We start from the raw sequence: 16,618 nt of genomic DNA on the forward strand, positions 1-16,618 counted from the left end.
TTAATTTAAACAGAAAAATATTTTTAGAGTCTAAACCTTTTTATTTTATTGACTTTTGACTTCTATTAAGCCACAATGTCATAGCAAATAAATTCTGTTTTTCTCTTTTTTTCAACAATGTATCCTATGTATATATTTTTTTAAGTTTTATTAATTACATTTTATTCACTTTGTATTCCCCCCTTGAACCCCGCCCTCCTTGTCTCCCAATCCCACCTTCCCTCCCCTTCTCATGCCCCACTCATGCCCTTCCCCAAGTCCACTGATAGGGGAGGTCTTCCTCTCCTTCCTTCTGATCCTAGTGTATCAGATCTCATCAGGAGTGGCTGCATTGTCTTCTTCTGTGGCCTGGTAAGGATGCTCCGCACTCAGGAGAAGGTGATCAAAGAGCACCTACTAAAATCTGCACACCTAAAGAAACTAATCAAGAGGGAGGACTCTGGCTATAATGCTCAATCTCCATCCCGAAAGGCAAAGGGGATGGATATTAAAAAAAGAAGAAAACAGAAAACAAGTTAGGAGCCTGCCACAAAGGGCCTCTAAAAGGCTCTGCCCTGCACACTATCAAAGCAGATGCTGAGACTTATGGCCAACTCTTGGGCAGAGTGCATGCAATCTTATTAGAGAAGTGGGAAATAGTAAGATCTGAAGAGGACAGGAGCTCCACAAGGAGAGCAACAGAACCAAAAAATCTGAGCACAGGGGTCTTTCCTGTGACTCATACTCCAACCAAGGACCATGCATGGAGATGAGATAACCTAGAACCCCTGCACAGATGTAGCCCATGGAAGTTCAGTGTCCAAGTGGGTTCCATAGTAATGGGAACAGGGACTGCCTCTGACATGAACTGATTGGTCTGCTCTACTGTTTTTCTTAGTTCTCACAAGTATGTTTCTCTGGTTGGAGCAGGCTGGCACTTGTGTCTTTCATTGGCTTCCTTCTTTATCTGATCATTTCCTTCACCTATATTAGGAAGCTGTCTCAGGACTTAGAGTTCTGTGTGTGTTCACGTGTGTGCAGGTATACGTGCAGGTATATTGTTCAGATATCTGCGGAAGTCAGTGGACAACCTTCACTGTGTCTCCCTTGATGTGAGGGGCTTTCACTTCTCTGGTGTGGTTGAAGATCCCCAGGATTCCATCTTTCCCTGCTTCCCCAGTCCTGAGAATGCACAACAGTAACACCTGGCTTTGACACATGGTTTCTGGAGACAGAATGCAAAGCTTTGTGTTTGTAAGGAAAGCACCCTGCACTTACTGCCCATCCCTGACCCTTAGAGTTCCTAATCAGATAAATACTTTCAGTGATTCTCTTCCCAGGAATCCTGCTCATGACTTGCTTCTTTAATAAAAAAGAGCATGCTGGGTAACACTGTAGACTCTTCCACTTTTGCTGTGGTAGAATTCATGATCACACCTTTTTGACAGGCCATTCCCCATGGCGACAATATCACTTTTTTTGTAGGCTCTTGCATATGTGGCCAAAGAAACAGCTCTGCGTTCAAAGACCAAGAGAATAAACATTGTCTGCATCTTCTTTTTCCGTTTGTGTTTGTTATTTAGCAAGTTACTAGAATACAGTGTTTCCAGGGAGAAGGATGCCATCTTTCTCTCTCTCTCTCTCTCTCTCTCTCTCTCTCTCTCTCTCTCTCTCTCTCTTTCCCTCTCTCGCTCTCTTGGTATATGTGTATGTGTGTGTGTGTACTCACTTGATTATGAATGTGTGTTGAGTGTTTTGCCTACAGGAAGCATATATGTATACCACAGGTTGGCTAGGGCCCCAGGTGGACAGAGAGGATGTTACATCCCCTCGAGATGAAGTTAGAAATTGTTGTAAGCGACTACCTTGGAGACACTTTGAACTGAAACTGAGTCCTTGGCAAGAACAACAAATACTTATAACATCTGAGGCATCCCTTCACCCTCATGCTCATTTGGGGAAGGAGGCACAATGCTTTGCCATGTAGGCTAAGCTAAGCTATCCTTAAACTCATCATATTTCTGCCTCAGCTTTATTAGTGCTGGGATTACAGGCATGGAACTCTATACTTGGCAGTAACCTCATTCAGCTTATACTGGCCTCTAACCTGTTATCATAGTCCTACCTGGCCATGGATACCTCATTCCACCTTCCAAGAGCAGGAAATACAGGGAGAAGCATACTCATATGACCATAGAATTCTTACTCTATTACGACTGTTTTCACCTATCCACTACCCCATGTTCCCATGTCTCTGACCTCTGCTGGGACTGAACTCAGAGCCTGTCCTACTTGCTGTATGGATGCCCTACAACTGAGCTAGATTCCTAACGTTAAGGCTTTGTTTTCCTTTGGATGTTGGCATGAAACACAAGGACCTTGTTCTTTCTAGGCAAGTGAGTAATATCCTTAAGCCTGTCACATCATTTTAATGTGAATATTCCTTAATTTCTTAACAGCACACTATGTCACTTAAGAATGTTTTGGGGGACTGGAAATGTAGCTCAGTTGGTAGCATGCTCTCCTAGCTTTCAGGAAGTCCTCAGTTCCATCACCAGCACCCAAGAAGCTCTGTCTCAGAACTCAGCAGGAGAAACAAAACTTCAAAATTCATTTGCATTTGAGGCCAGCCTGGAACAGGAGAGATGCTCAAAAATGCTTCCAAAACATGTTATCCAAAATGTTAGCTGTTTTAAAGAAGCATCCATGACAGCGCCCACCCTACCACACTTAGCTGTGTTCACCTATGCTAAACAGTAAGCCAGTTCATGGCTCCACGGTACAGATGCTTGCTGCTGAGCCTGACAAACTTTTAATTAATCCCTGGAACCCTCATGGCAGAAGGAGAGAAGCAACTCCTATGTTGTCCTCTGGCTTCCGACCTTCACACATGGACCCACGCATACACATATACATTATGGAAATAACTGAGTGTAAATTGGGTTTTATTTTCCTTTGTTTTAGAGACAGATTTTCTTTGTGTAGACTTGTCTGTCCTGGACTTGCTTTGTAGACCAGCCAGGTTTCAAACTCAAAGATCCACCTGCCTCTGCCTCCCTGAGTGCTGGGATTACAGGCATGTGCCACAGTGCTTGGCTGGGTGTCAATTTTTAAAAAATTTACTTTTAAGGATTCACTTATTTTTATTTTTGATGTAGGTGTTCTGTCTGAGTGTTTGGCTGTATCACATGTGTAGAGTAGCCAAGGAGGTCAGAGGACAGTATTGGATCTTCTGGAAATACACTTGCAGAGTTGTCAGCTACTACAGGGTGCTGGGAACATAACCCAAGTCCTTCCCAGGAGCACAAGTACATTAACTGCTTAACTCTCTCTCCCAGCCATAAAGTAAAAAAAAAAATAAAAAAATAAAACACAAAACAAAACAAAGTCTTTCCATGATGGAGAAATCACTTATAAAAATATTTTTTGAAGAAAGTTGATGAGGGCTGAAGAGATGGCTCAGTGGTTAAAAGCATTTTCTACTTTTTTAGGGGACCTGAGTTCGGTTCCCAGCACCCACATCAGAGAGCTCACAAATGCCTGTTTCTCCACCTCGAAGGGATCTGATGCCCTTGTCTGGCTTCCAAAAGCACCTGTATATGTGCACTGTGTGCACACAGTTAGAGAGAGAGAGATACAGAGAGACAGAGACTGAGATACAGACAGAGAGAGAGAGAGAAACACCAAAAGAAAGAACCAAACAAAGACTTTGGAATGTGCCTGAGGTTTTACCTGATACCATAGGTAATTCTCTTCTGACCCAGGAATTCACAAAATGTTCTCCCTGAGGAAAAGAAATTCAGGTTACTGCCTGATTGGCTGACTTACAAGATATACATCTATCTGTGGCCTGAAACTTAAGGTCTTCCCAAACTGAAGTGAATTTTCATTCGAGCAGCAGAATTTGAGCAAAGCAGCCCTTTAATTTAGGTTTGATTTCTATTGATCTTGTAAACTTTTATGCAGTGTCAAACATCAGTGAAATGGAAGCTTCTCAGGGTCACTCTTACCATACACCCTGTGCAACCACAGAACTGCAGTTACACACAGAGGTGTATTTGGACTCATGAGGAACTGAGACATGGGAAAGGAGCCATGCTCTCCAACCAAGCAGCTCTCCCTCTGAGAAAACTGCACCCCAACTGTCAGCCCATGCCCTCTGCAGATGCTGCCTCTCAGTCAGTCAGACAATACAGTCTCCTTTGGCTTCAGTTTGAGGTGGGCTCCCACTGCTTGCCACTAGGAAGTCCTTACTAATTTAAGGGTGTAAATAACCAGGTTCAGGAGCCACCTTTGAGTGCCCTGCCTCTGCCATGTACTAGGTCAGAAGATTGAGTCAGACATCCAGATGGAGGTGGCAGGAGGTAGCTAGAGTAGCGAGTGGCCTCACTCAGAGGGAAGATGAAGGAGGCAGCAGAAGCAACCCAAAGCCGCCTGGAAACTGTCTAAGTGGTTCCAGCTTCACAAGACAAGAGTTTTGTTTCCTCTGTGCACAGAAGAGGCAGGAGAAGACAAGAGAAAGGAAGAAAAACATAGAGTATTTGGGAAAACAAACAAACAAACAAACAAAAATGAACATCACCCTGATGAATCACATATTATTAGGTAACAAACATATGCTATTAGAAATGGCCCTTGTAAATTACCGTTACATGAACAAATCCCTCGTAGCTTTGAATATACTGGGCAATTTCCCTGATGATTTCTTACTTTGAAGAAATTCACATCTATAATTAAAAATATAATTAAAATATACTCTGAGTTCCCGGAGCTGTACCATTTCCCAGGACCCGTGTGGAGAGCTGGGGTTTGGTCGCCATGGCGCTGGCTTCCACCCTCAAAACTGGTAAACAAGTCCTAGAGCGCATTACCGTTAGGCAATAGCGCGCCAAGTCACGAGCCCCGCCTGGGGCGTCGTATGGGGTGATGGGTGAGCAGCCAATCAGGGGATGATATGTCATATCACAAGATGGGTGAGCAGCCAATCAGGGAATGATACGTCATCTCACACAACCCTGGTGCAAGCAGGGCTTATATAAACAGCGCCACTTAGGGGCTCAGGGTCTTCCTCTTTTCATTGTAATAAAGCTTGCTGCAGAAGGATCCTGTTGTCCGCGTGCGTTCTTGCTGGCGAGACGATTATGCGGGTCGCAATATCTGGTGCCGAAACCCGGGACGCCGGGAGCCTGCCATTGCTGGTGCTGAGGAGACCCCCAGTTCGCGGGGAAAATTCAGAACTGCAGCATCGAGGTAAGTTCTGAGAGGTATGTTTGGTCTTGATTTATCTCATCTTTCACCTCAGCTAGCAGGAGCCCTTATTGCTTTCCCTGTTGTGACTGTTGCCCTCATCCTTTTTCTTTTGGTTTTGTACAAGCTTGAGGGCGATCTCGAAAGGGAAGAGATTAACAAAAAGCTAAGAGCAGGTACTAGATCACTGTGGCTTTTGGTTAAATCTTGCTTGGAAGATGAAAACTGTCGTTCCTCTATTAAGGCTGGTCAGGAAGTGTTGGAGGAGATACAAGACAGCATGTCAGAAACAGAATGGGATAAAAGGTTAAGAGCTCTTACAAAAAAGGAAAAGGATGTCTCTAAAGATGTCCCTAAGGATAAAGACCCTTCCATGGACGGTAAAGCCGCGGGAGTGAAAGGCAAGGGAAAGGACACCCTGGGAGAGAAACATGATAAGGAGAAGAAAAAAATCTAAAAAGGAGCCTCTCTATCCGACAAAAGAACTAGAGGCTTTAGAAATTGGCAATTCTGAGTCGGAGGAGTTAAGTCCCTCCGAGGAGTCAGATCTAGAGGAGGAAGCAGCCTGCTATGAGGAAGAACGATACCACCTGGATGAGCGGCCACTACTGAGAAACAGGAAGCGTGTACTTTCTCGGTCGGCCGCTCCTGTTGTCCCTAGTGCTCCTCCTCCTCCCTACATCGGGAGGTACTGCCCTGACTCCTTCTTTTCAACAAAAGATAGACATAAAATTTTTCAGATTTTTCCAGTATTCGAAGACGTGGAGGGAGGCCGTGTCTACGTGCCTATAGACTACCCCCTAGTCAAAGAACTGGCAGAATCAATTAACAAGTACAGGGTGGATGCTAATTTTACAATCATGCAGCTTGAGAGGCTGGGCTCTACAGCAATGACCCCAAATGATTGGCAGACTGTAGTAAAAGCTGCCCTCCCCAATATGGGAGTGTTTTTGTAATGGAAAGCTTTATGGCATGATGCCTGTCAGTCCCAGGCTAGGGCTAATGTTAATGCAGAGGACAATCAACAAAATTGGACCTTTGACTTACTAACAGGATAAGGTGCACATGTTTAGCGACAGACAAATTATGATTGGGGAGTGTACGGCCAGATTTCTGCCACTGCAATTAAAGCATGGAAGGCCCTTTCAAAGAAGGGTGGGACTGAAAGCCATTTAACAAAAATTATCCAGGGTCCTCAGGAGTCATTCCCAGAATTTGTGGCCAGAATGACAGACGCAGCAGGCAGAATATTTGGAGACCCGGAAAGGGTCCGACCAATGATAGAGCAACTGTTGTATGAGAATACTTCACCAGAATGCAAGGCAGTCATTATCCCTAGAAAGAGCAAAGGACTAACAGATTGGATAAAAGTTTGCCGAGGACTCGGAGGCCCGCTTACCAACGCTGGCCTTGCGGCAGCCATATTACAAAGCAAGAACTGCCCAAGTTCTGGAAACAATAAAGTTTGTTTTAATTGCAGCAAAATGGGTCATTTAAAAAGAGACTGCCGTATGTCTGCGCAAAAGAAAGTTCCTGGACTTTGCCCTAAGTGTAGAAAAGGCAATCACTGGGCTAATGAATGCCGCTCAGTCAGATATTCAGGGAAAACTTATACAGCATGACAACCCCTCTGAAGAGAGGGATAAAAATGTTCCAAAAAATGGGCATCAGGGCCCCAGGTCTCAGGGCCCCAAAAGATATGGGACACAGGTAGGCAACAGGAGGGTTTATCCAGCTGTAGAACAACAAGAGGATCAGCAGGGTTGGACCTCCGTTCTACCTCCCAATTCTTATTAATGCCACACATGGGGGTGCGACCTATCCCAGTGGAGTTTGAAGGCCCCCTGCCTGAAGGAAGTGTCGGTCTTATTTTGGGTCGCTCCTCTCTCACTCTAAAAGGACTTATGGTCCATCCTGGAGTATTAGATCAAGATTTTACAGGACAGCTCCAGGTGCTTTGTTCCTGCCCTCAAGGCATATTTTATATTTCTCCCTGAGACAGGGTGGTTTCTCTGTGTAGCCTTGCTTGTAGACCAGGCTGGCCTTGAACTCGTAATGATCCATCTTCCTCTGCCTCCCTGAGTGTTGGGATTAAAGGTGTGTGCTGTTACTGCCTGACTCAGTGGATTGTTACTGGAAGAAAACAATCCATTCTGGGTACTGGAGCGCCTCACGCGAAAGCTCGCGGCAGCTGAAGAAGATCTTTCAACGAATATACCTACAACTAATTCCAGTTCTTGCTTGGATCCTTCTAAATCAGGTTCCTAGTATTGTGGGGGTACAACGTTGGGCCATTTTGTCTGCATTCCCGAAGCCTATGCTGGTCATACATAATTCATAATTTTTTCTTGTCCAGTAAAGATTTAGGCCTGCCTTATTTGATAGTAAATCAATTGTCGGCAGGTGTGGCTGAAGCCATAAACCTTCATGCATCTGCTAGCGCACAATTAAAAGGCAGATTGATGGTTCTTAACCAGCTTCTGGATCTTGTGGAAGAAAGAATAGATATTTTATCTCAATTGGCTCAATTAGGGTGTGAAAGAAAAATAGGAGCACTCTGTATTACCAGTGTACAATATGAAGATCTTACCTGAGCCGCTAATTTGTCCAGGAAATTGTCCCTATATCTTGCAGGAAATTGGTCAGAAGGATTTGAAGAAATGCTTGAAGAGCTAAGGGAGGCAGTGGTGACCATTAATTCTACTCGAGTGGATTTATCGCTCACAGATGGCTTATTATCCTGGGTTTCTTCCGCCTTTTCTTATTTTAAGGAATGGGTGGGTGTTGGGATGTTTGGCGCTGCCCTGTGCTGTGGTTTAATATTTGTCCTCTGGTTGTTCTGCAAACTCAAAACCCAACAAAAATGTGACAAGGTGGTGATCGCACAGGCGCTAGCCGCTCTGGAGCAAGCCACCTCCCCCAATATTTGGTTATCCATGCTGAAAAATTAATGTTTGACAAGGTTGCCTCTGTCTTTGCAGGCACATGCTACAATCTGGATTTACAGCCCTTTCACTCCCTGGGGATCTGTTTCCCATTGCACGGGGATGGGTGTAAATCACAATTTTTCTCTTGCCAAATGATCTGGAAAGTCAGTGACACAAGAGTGCAATTAAGTCTTCACCGACCTAGGACAGGACAGCCTCACAGTGAGGAGGTTGCTCCAATGACGGTCAACAGCTGAAGCATTGCCTTCCACCAGGCTCAGATGTTGGCTTTCTGGCATAATGCTGTATTGACAGTAGGAAGCTTACTGTTCAAACAAAATAAAAAAGGGGGAGATGTGGAGAGCTGGGGTTTGGTCGCCATGGCACTGGCTTCCGCCCTCAAAACTGGTAAACATGTCCTAGAGAACATGACCGTTCGACAATAGCGCGCCAAGTCACAAGCCCAGCCCGGGGCGTCATATGGGGTGATGAGTGAGCAGCCAATCAGGGGATGATATGTCATCTCACACCATGGGTGAGCAGCCAATCAGGGAATGATACATCATCTCACACAGATCCGCACCAATCAGCAGCCCTAGAGACCACCACAGATCAGAGAGTAGCAGGTGAAACCTCCCACACCCTTCCCCATCCACTGGCCTGCCAGAGCCTGCCAGCAATAATGTTGAGGTCAGCCCAGAGTGCTTGAGCTCCACTTCCCTGTGAGCCCTAAACCTCAGTTCCCTGGGCCTGTGCCATTTCCCAGGAACACTCCGATCTGTGGCCTTGGAGATCAGCATTGATCAGAGAGCAGCATCGAGGATCAGGGAGTAACAGACCCGCATGGATCAGGGAGGAGTAGGAAAACCAGAAGACTGAGGCCATCTGGGACCAAGATTTCCACCTATAACTCCAGAGACCTGCTACCATCAGAGACCACCAGGCCTGCTAATACCAAAGTCAACCAAATGACTAAGAATCAGTGCAAGAACACAAGCAACAAATCCCAGGGCCACGTGAATCACCCAAACCCAACTATCCTACCACAGCAAGTCCTGGGGATACTATCACACCAGAAGCACAAGAAAACAATCTTAAATCTGAGGTTGTGAAAACAAATGATTAAGGCCTTAAAAGAAGTAAATAAATCCCTCAAAGAAATTCAGGAAAATACAATTAAACAGGTAAAGGAATTGAATAAATCCCTCAAAGAAACACAGAAAAAAAAAAAAACAGACAAATGGGAGAAAGAAAAGAATAAAATTGTTCAAGACCTAAAAAGGTAAATAGAAGCCATAAAGAAAACACAATCTGAGGCAATCCTGAAGATGGAAAATCTAGGGAAGAGAACAGAAACTACAGAGAAAAGCATCACCAACAGAATACAAGAGATGGAAGAGAGAATCTCAGCTGTAGAAGATACTATTGAAGAAATTGATTCATCAGCCAAAGAAAATGTTAAATATAAAACATTCCTGAAACAAAACATCTGTGAAATCTGAGACAATAGCAAAAGACCAATCCTAAGAATAATAGAAATTGAAGGAGAAGACTCCAAGCTCCCTGGCCCAGAAAATATTTTCAACAAAATCATAGAAGAAAACTTCCCCAACCTAAAGAAAGAGGTGCCTATAAATACACAAGCCTACAGAACACCAAATAGATTGGGCCAGAAAAAAAAATCTCCCATCACATAATAATCAAAACACTAAATGTACAGCACAAAATAGAATGTTGAAAGCTGAAAGGTAAAAAGGCCAAGTCACATAAAAAGGCAGACCTATCAGAAGTAAATCTGACTTTTCACCAGAAACTCTAAAAGAGAGAAGGGCTTGAGCAGCTATCTTACAGACACTAAGACACCACATATGTCTGCTATGACTAATATGTCCAGCAAAACGTTAATCACCATAGAGGGAGAAAGCAAGATATTCTATGACAAAAACAATTTTAAACAATATCTAACCACAAACCCAGCCCTACAGAAGGAAAACTACAGAGGGAAAACTGCAACCCCAGCAGGCTAATCACACCCAGATAAACACAGGAAACAAATAACCCCACAACAATAAACCAAAACAGGGAAGGGGCACATACACACACACACACACACACACACACACACACACACAGCACCACAAACACCACCCACCACCAAAACCACCACCACCATCAAAATAATGGGAATCAACAACCAGTGGTCATCAATCTCTCTCAACATCAATGGCCTCAACTCCCTGTTAAACACACACACACACACACACACACACACACACACACACACACACGCTAACAGAATGGATGTGTAAACAGGACCCATCAATTCAGTTGCTAACAAGAAACACACCTCAGCAACAATGATAGACATTACCTCAGAATAAAGGGCTGGAAAAAGGTTTTCCAAATAAATGGTCACAGAAGCAAGCTGGAGTGGCTATTCTAATATCTAACAAAATAGACTTTCATCCAAAATTAATTAAAAGAGATGAGAAAGGGCACTTCATACTCATCCAAGGAAAAATCAACCAAGATTATATTTCATTTCTGAACATATATGCCCAAAATGCAAGAGCACCTGCAGTCATAAAAGAAACATTACTAAAGCTTAAATCACACGTTGAACCCCTCACATTAACAGTGGGAGGACTTCAACACATCTCTCTCACCAAAGACAGATCATTGAGGCAGCAAATAAACAGAGAAATAATGAAGCTAATTGATGTTATGAGTCAATTGGACTTAACAGAGATCCAGAGAACATTTCACTCAAACACAAAAGAATATGCCTTCTTCTCAGGACCTCTTGGAATCTTCTTCAAAACTGACCACATACTCAGATACAAAGCAAGCCTCAACAAATATAAGAAAATTGAAATGACAACTTGTATTCTATCAGACTACCATGGATTAAAGCTAGACTTCAACAATAACAGAAACAATAGAATGCCTAAAAACTCATGAAAATTGAACAACTTTCTAGCTAATGACTACTGGGTCATGGAGGAAATAAAGAAATTAAAAGCTTTCCAGAATTCAATGAAAACTAAAGGATAACATACCTAAACTTATGGGACACAATGAAAGAAGTACTAAGAGGAAAGTTCATAGCACTATGTGCCTTCATAAAGAAATGTAGAGAGCTTATACTAGCAACTTAATAGCTAACTTGAAGGCTCTAGAAAAATGGAAGCAAACACACCCAAGAGGAGTAGGCATCAGGAAATAATCCAACTCAGGGATGAAATCAATAACCTAGAAACAAACAGAACAATACAGAAAATCAACAAAACCAAGAGCTGATTCTTTGAGAAAATCAACAAGATAGACAAACCCTTAGCCAAACTAACTAAAAGACAGAAGGAGATTATCCAAATTAATAAAATCAGAAATAAAAAAGGGGATATAACAACAGATACCGAGGAAATCCAAAGAATCGTTAGATCATACTTCCAAACCTGTATGCCACAAAATTAGAAAATCTAAATGAAATGGATGATTTTCTTGATAGATACCACTTACCAAAGTAAACTCAAGATCAGGTTAACAAATTAAATAGACCTATAACCACTAAGGAAATAGAAGCAATCATCAAAAGCCTCCCAACCAAAAAGAGCCCTGGCCCAGATGGTTTTAGCACAAAATTCTACCAGACTTGCAAAGAAGAACTAATACCAATACTCCTCAAACTACTTCACAAAATAGAAACAGAAAGAACATTGCCAAACTCATTCTATGAGGCCACAGTTACCCTGATACTGAAACCACACAAAGACCCAACAGAGAATTTCAGATCAATCTCCTTTATGAACATTGATTCAAAAATACTTAATAAAATACTTAAACTGAATCAAAAAACACATCAAAAATATCATCCACCATGACCAAGCAGACTTCATACCAGAAATTCAGGGATGGTTCAACATATGAAAATCCATCAACATAATCCACCATATAAAAAAACTGAAGGAAAAAAAAAAAAAACCTCATGATCATCTCATTAGATGGTGAAAATGCCTTTGACAAAACCCAAAACCCCAAGGGGGATCCAAGATGGCGGTGACCAGCAGCATAGTATCTGAGAGGCTGAGGACCTGAAACTCCAAAATTGGTGAGTGGAGGGGCAGCTAAATCCTGAAAATCGCCATTGAGGCTTCCTGAACAAGAGGGGGCATCACATGAGTTGAGACCTTTAGATTCAGGTCACCCAAGGACTTCTCTGGGGACCGAGAGAATTGAACTTTTGAACCCCTTGCACTTCTGTTTTTCGGGCCTCCCTCCCCTCAGAGTTGGCCCACAGTGCCAGAGACTCTCAGCACAGAACTCTGCCTGGGGACTGAGACAGCAGAGGCACAGCTCCTAGCTCCTCAGCCACCCAGCTGCCAGCCATACCCACGTTCTGAGTCCCAGATCCAAGGTACCATCCTTCCTGGTCCCAGGTCCTGGGTCTGCAAGCAGCTGTACAGACTCTGCAGGGCCAGCTAGCCAGTGACTGTATGGGCAGCCCAATACCTCAGTGGCAGATAACCGGCCATAGAGCCACCAAAAGAACCAGGTACACCAGGTGCCAGGCCACCTAGGTCTGTGGACCACTGTTGTGGTCCCCCAAGACTTCCCAGCAGGCACCTGGACCAGCCTCCCATTCTGAGGCTACGGCTGGACTCCCTAGTTCAATGGTTGCAGCACCACTGAGCTGACGGAGCTCATCCTCCCATGTTTGACTCAGCAGGTTCAAACCTGGGAGTAAAGAGCAGGGGTACCAAGGTGCTTGCCGAATTGACCTGCTAGAGAGAGAGTGTGCCCTCAAGTCCCTGCAGAGTCCCAGATCCAGGGTCCTTCTAAGATAGCAGCTGGTCATCAGATCCCTCCCACCCATCCATCCACTATGGGAAACAGAGGGATTCTTGGGACATTGAAGCCCCTGCTCTGCGGGGTCCACCAGTGGAGTTCAGGCAAATAACATCTGGAGCTCAGACTGAGCCAGATACCAGTAGCCTGTAGGCCACTGAGGTACTCAGGGAATTTACATAAGCAATTATCACCATCGTGTGTGACACTTTCAGTGCCTGCAAACCCTTTGGTGCCTGCAAGGCAGCACCCCTCCCACACACTCAAGGCTTCTACATTATCTACCACCCTGTCCCTCAAGGTACACTTCCACCCATGTGCAAATGCACACACTTGCCCAAACTTGTCCTGCTGCACCCTCGGACTTTCCTCCTACAGGTACAGCTGAAACACCAATGCACATGCTGAAACCACTGGACCTCTCTCATCTTCCTGAAGAATTCTCCAGACTCCAGAGACAGACTGTATAGTCTGAATTGCAGAATCCAGGAAAAAACAGTGACAGTTACAGATAAGCAAATGGCCAGAGGTCGGAGAAAGAACACATCCAACAAAAATCAGGATGTTAGGGCTTCACCAGCAACCCCCCAAATCAATGGCTATCCAATCCATCTAAGACACAGGAAAATGACTGTAAAGCTATGCTTATCCAGTTATTAGAGGCACATAAAGAGGAAACAAACAGATCTCTCAGAGAAATACCATACAAATAGAGACAGTTAAAGAGGAAATGAACACATTTCTCAAAGAATTGGCCGCACAAGTGGAGGCAAATAAAGAGGAAATGACCAAAGCTCTCAAAGAAACATAGTCAAATAGAGCCAAAGAAAAAGAGGCACAATTACTGGAATATAGAGAGAAAATGAACAAAAAAATAGAAGCCATCATACAGAGACAGGAATCTACATCCAAAAAGATGAAGGAAATGGTGCAAGGCATAAAAACAGAATTAGAATCAATAAAACACACACACACAGAGAGAGAAAACTTCTAACACAGTCAAATATAGCCAAACAAAAAGAGGCACAAGTATTGGCACAGTTACTGGAATATAGAGAGGAAACAAACCAAAATAATTGAGGCCATCATACAGAGACAGGAATCTACCTTCAAAAAGATAAAGGAAATGGTGCAAGGCATAAAAACAGAATTAGAATCAATAAAACACACACACACACAGAGACAACTTCTAATATAGACTCTATCGCCTGGTTTGGATCAGCTCCCCGTGGCAGGACTGCGTTTCCTGGCCTCGGTGGATGAGGATATGCTCAGTCCTAATGTGACTTGATGTCTTGGGGAGGGCTGATAAAAGGGAAGAGGACTCTCATTTTCTGGAAGAAAAGGGAGAGTGGAAGAAGAAAGGAGGGGAAGAGGAGATTGGGAGGAGAGATGGGAAGGGTCACCCTTATGATGTAATGTAAATGAATTTAAATAAAAGAAAATTTTCTTTATTAAAAAAAACTCTATAAACAGAGATGTTCTACACTGCAAAGACCTTTTGATGAAACCTCTCAAATTATTGGACTTTATACGTCACTAATATTGTCAGGAAGAATACTTGCAAACACAAGACCTGAGTAGGTCCCAGCCAGATGGAGACCCAGCACTGAGCAGGGAAAGTGGACACAAGGACCCTAACCAAGAAGCTATTTCCAACTGATCCCTGCTGATGAGGGGACAATCAGTCTCCAGTGCAGTGTCCCTGGGTATAACCACACACTTCAGGGCAGGCCTATGCCCAGGAATACTTGCCAACACAAAACACACTCCTTTTTTTTTTTTGGTCATACTAGTTTTTTGATTGTTATGATTTTCTTGTGAAGAGGGGCGAAATCAAAGAATAATAGGAACAGACAAAAAAGTCCATACCAGGCTCCAAGGTCCAGAAAATATCTTCAAGAAAATCATAGAAGAAAAATTTCCCAACTTAAAAAAAGAGATGTCCAGAAACATATAAGAGGCCTATAGAACACCAAATAGACTAGACCAGAAAAGAAACTGCTCATGTCACATCATAGTCAGAACACTGAATCTACAGAACAAAGAAAATATATTAAAAGCAGCAAGGGAAAAAGGCCAAGTAACATATAAAGGTAGACCTATCAGAAACACACAAGACTTCTTATCAGAAACTATGAAAGCCAGAAGGGCCTGGGCAGATGTCATGCAGACTTTATGGGACCACAGATGCCAACCCAGACTACTATACCCAGCAAAGCTTTCAATCAACATAGACAGAGAAAACAAACCATTCCATGACAAAACAAAATTTAAGCAATATCTACACAGGAAGCCAGCCCTACAGAAGATATTAGAAGGAAAACTCCAATCCAATGAAAACACTACAACCAAGAAAACAGAGGATACAGATAATTTCCCAACAAAAATTACAAGAAAACAAGCAAAGAATCACAGTAAGACCACCAATTCCACAATAAAAGGAACTAACAGTCATTGGTCACTATTATCCATCAACATCAATGGACTCAAATCTTCAATAAAAAGACACAGACTAACAGGATGGTTGCAGAAACAGGATACAACCTTCTGCTGCATCCAAGAAACACACCTCTGCAACAGAGATAAACACTACCTCAGAGTAAAGTGCTAGAAAAATGTTTTTCAAGCAAATGGACCCAGAAAACAAGCTGGGGGTAACTAATATCCTAATATCTAATAAAATAGACTTTCAACCAAAAATAATCAAAAAAGATGAGGAGGGGTACTTCATTTTCATCAAAGGAAAATTCCACCAGGAGTACATCACAATTTTGAACTTCTATGCCCTAACTACAAGACCACCTACATTTGTAAATGAAACATTATTAAAGCTAAAATCATTCATCCATCCCAACACCTTAATAGTGGAGACTTCAACACTCCATTCTCACCAAGGGACAGATCATCCACACAGAAGCTAAACAGGGAAATAAGGGCACCTACAGAGCTCCTAAATCAAATGGACCTAATAGATGTCTACAGAACTTTTCACTCAAATTCAAAAGAGTATACCTTCTTTGAACACCTCATGGAACCTTCTCCAAAATAGACCATATAGTTGGTCACAAAGCAAGCCTCAGCAGATACAAGAAGATTGAAATAATCTCTTGTATCCTGTCTGATCACCATGGAATAAAGATGGACCTCAACAACAACAGAAATAGCAAAAAGCCTACACATTCATGAAAACTGAACAACTCCCTACTCAATGACAGCTGGGTCAGGGAAGAAATAAAGAAAGAAATTAAAGACTTCCTAGAATTCAATAAAAATGAAGGTACAACATATCCAAACTTATGGGACACAATGAAAGCAGTGCCGAGAGGAAAGCTCATAGCACTATGTGCCTGCAAGAAGAAATTTGAAACATCCTATACAAGCAACTTAATAGCTCACCTGAAAGCCCTAGGAAAAAAAAAAAAGAAGCAAACACACCAGAGTAGTAGACAGCTGGAAATATTCAAGCTCAGGTCAGAAATCAATAAATTAGAAACAAATAAAACAATTCAAAGAATCAATGAAACCAAGAGCAGGTTCTTTGAGAAGACCAACAAGATAGACAAGCCCTTAGCCAAACTAACTAAAAGGCATAGAGAACCTAAAAGAGGGACATAAGA

The 16,618-nt window shown here is 43.0% G+C and overlaps 1 pseudogene; it reads right to left on the reverse strand.

Moving 5' to 3' along the window:
- The window catches only part of LOC110542864 (baculoviral IAP repeat-containing protein 1a-like), a 36,836-nt pseudogene that overhangs the window by 11,670 nt on the left and 8,548 nt on the right, over positions 1-16,618 (reverse strand).

Source organism: Meriones unguiculatus, chromosome 6 (genome assembly GCF_030254825.1).
Source record: "Meriones unguiculatus strain TT.TT164.6M chromosome 6, Bangor_MerUng_6.1, whole genome shotgun sequence".
NCBI lineage: Eukaryota > Metazoa > Chordata > Mammalia > Rodentia > Muridae > Meriones > Meriones unguiculatus.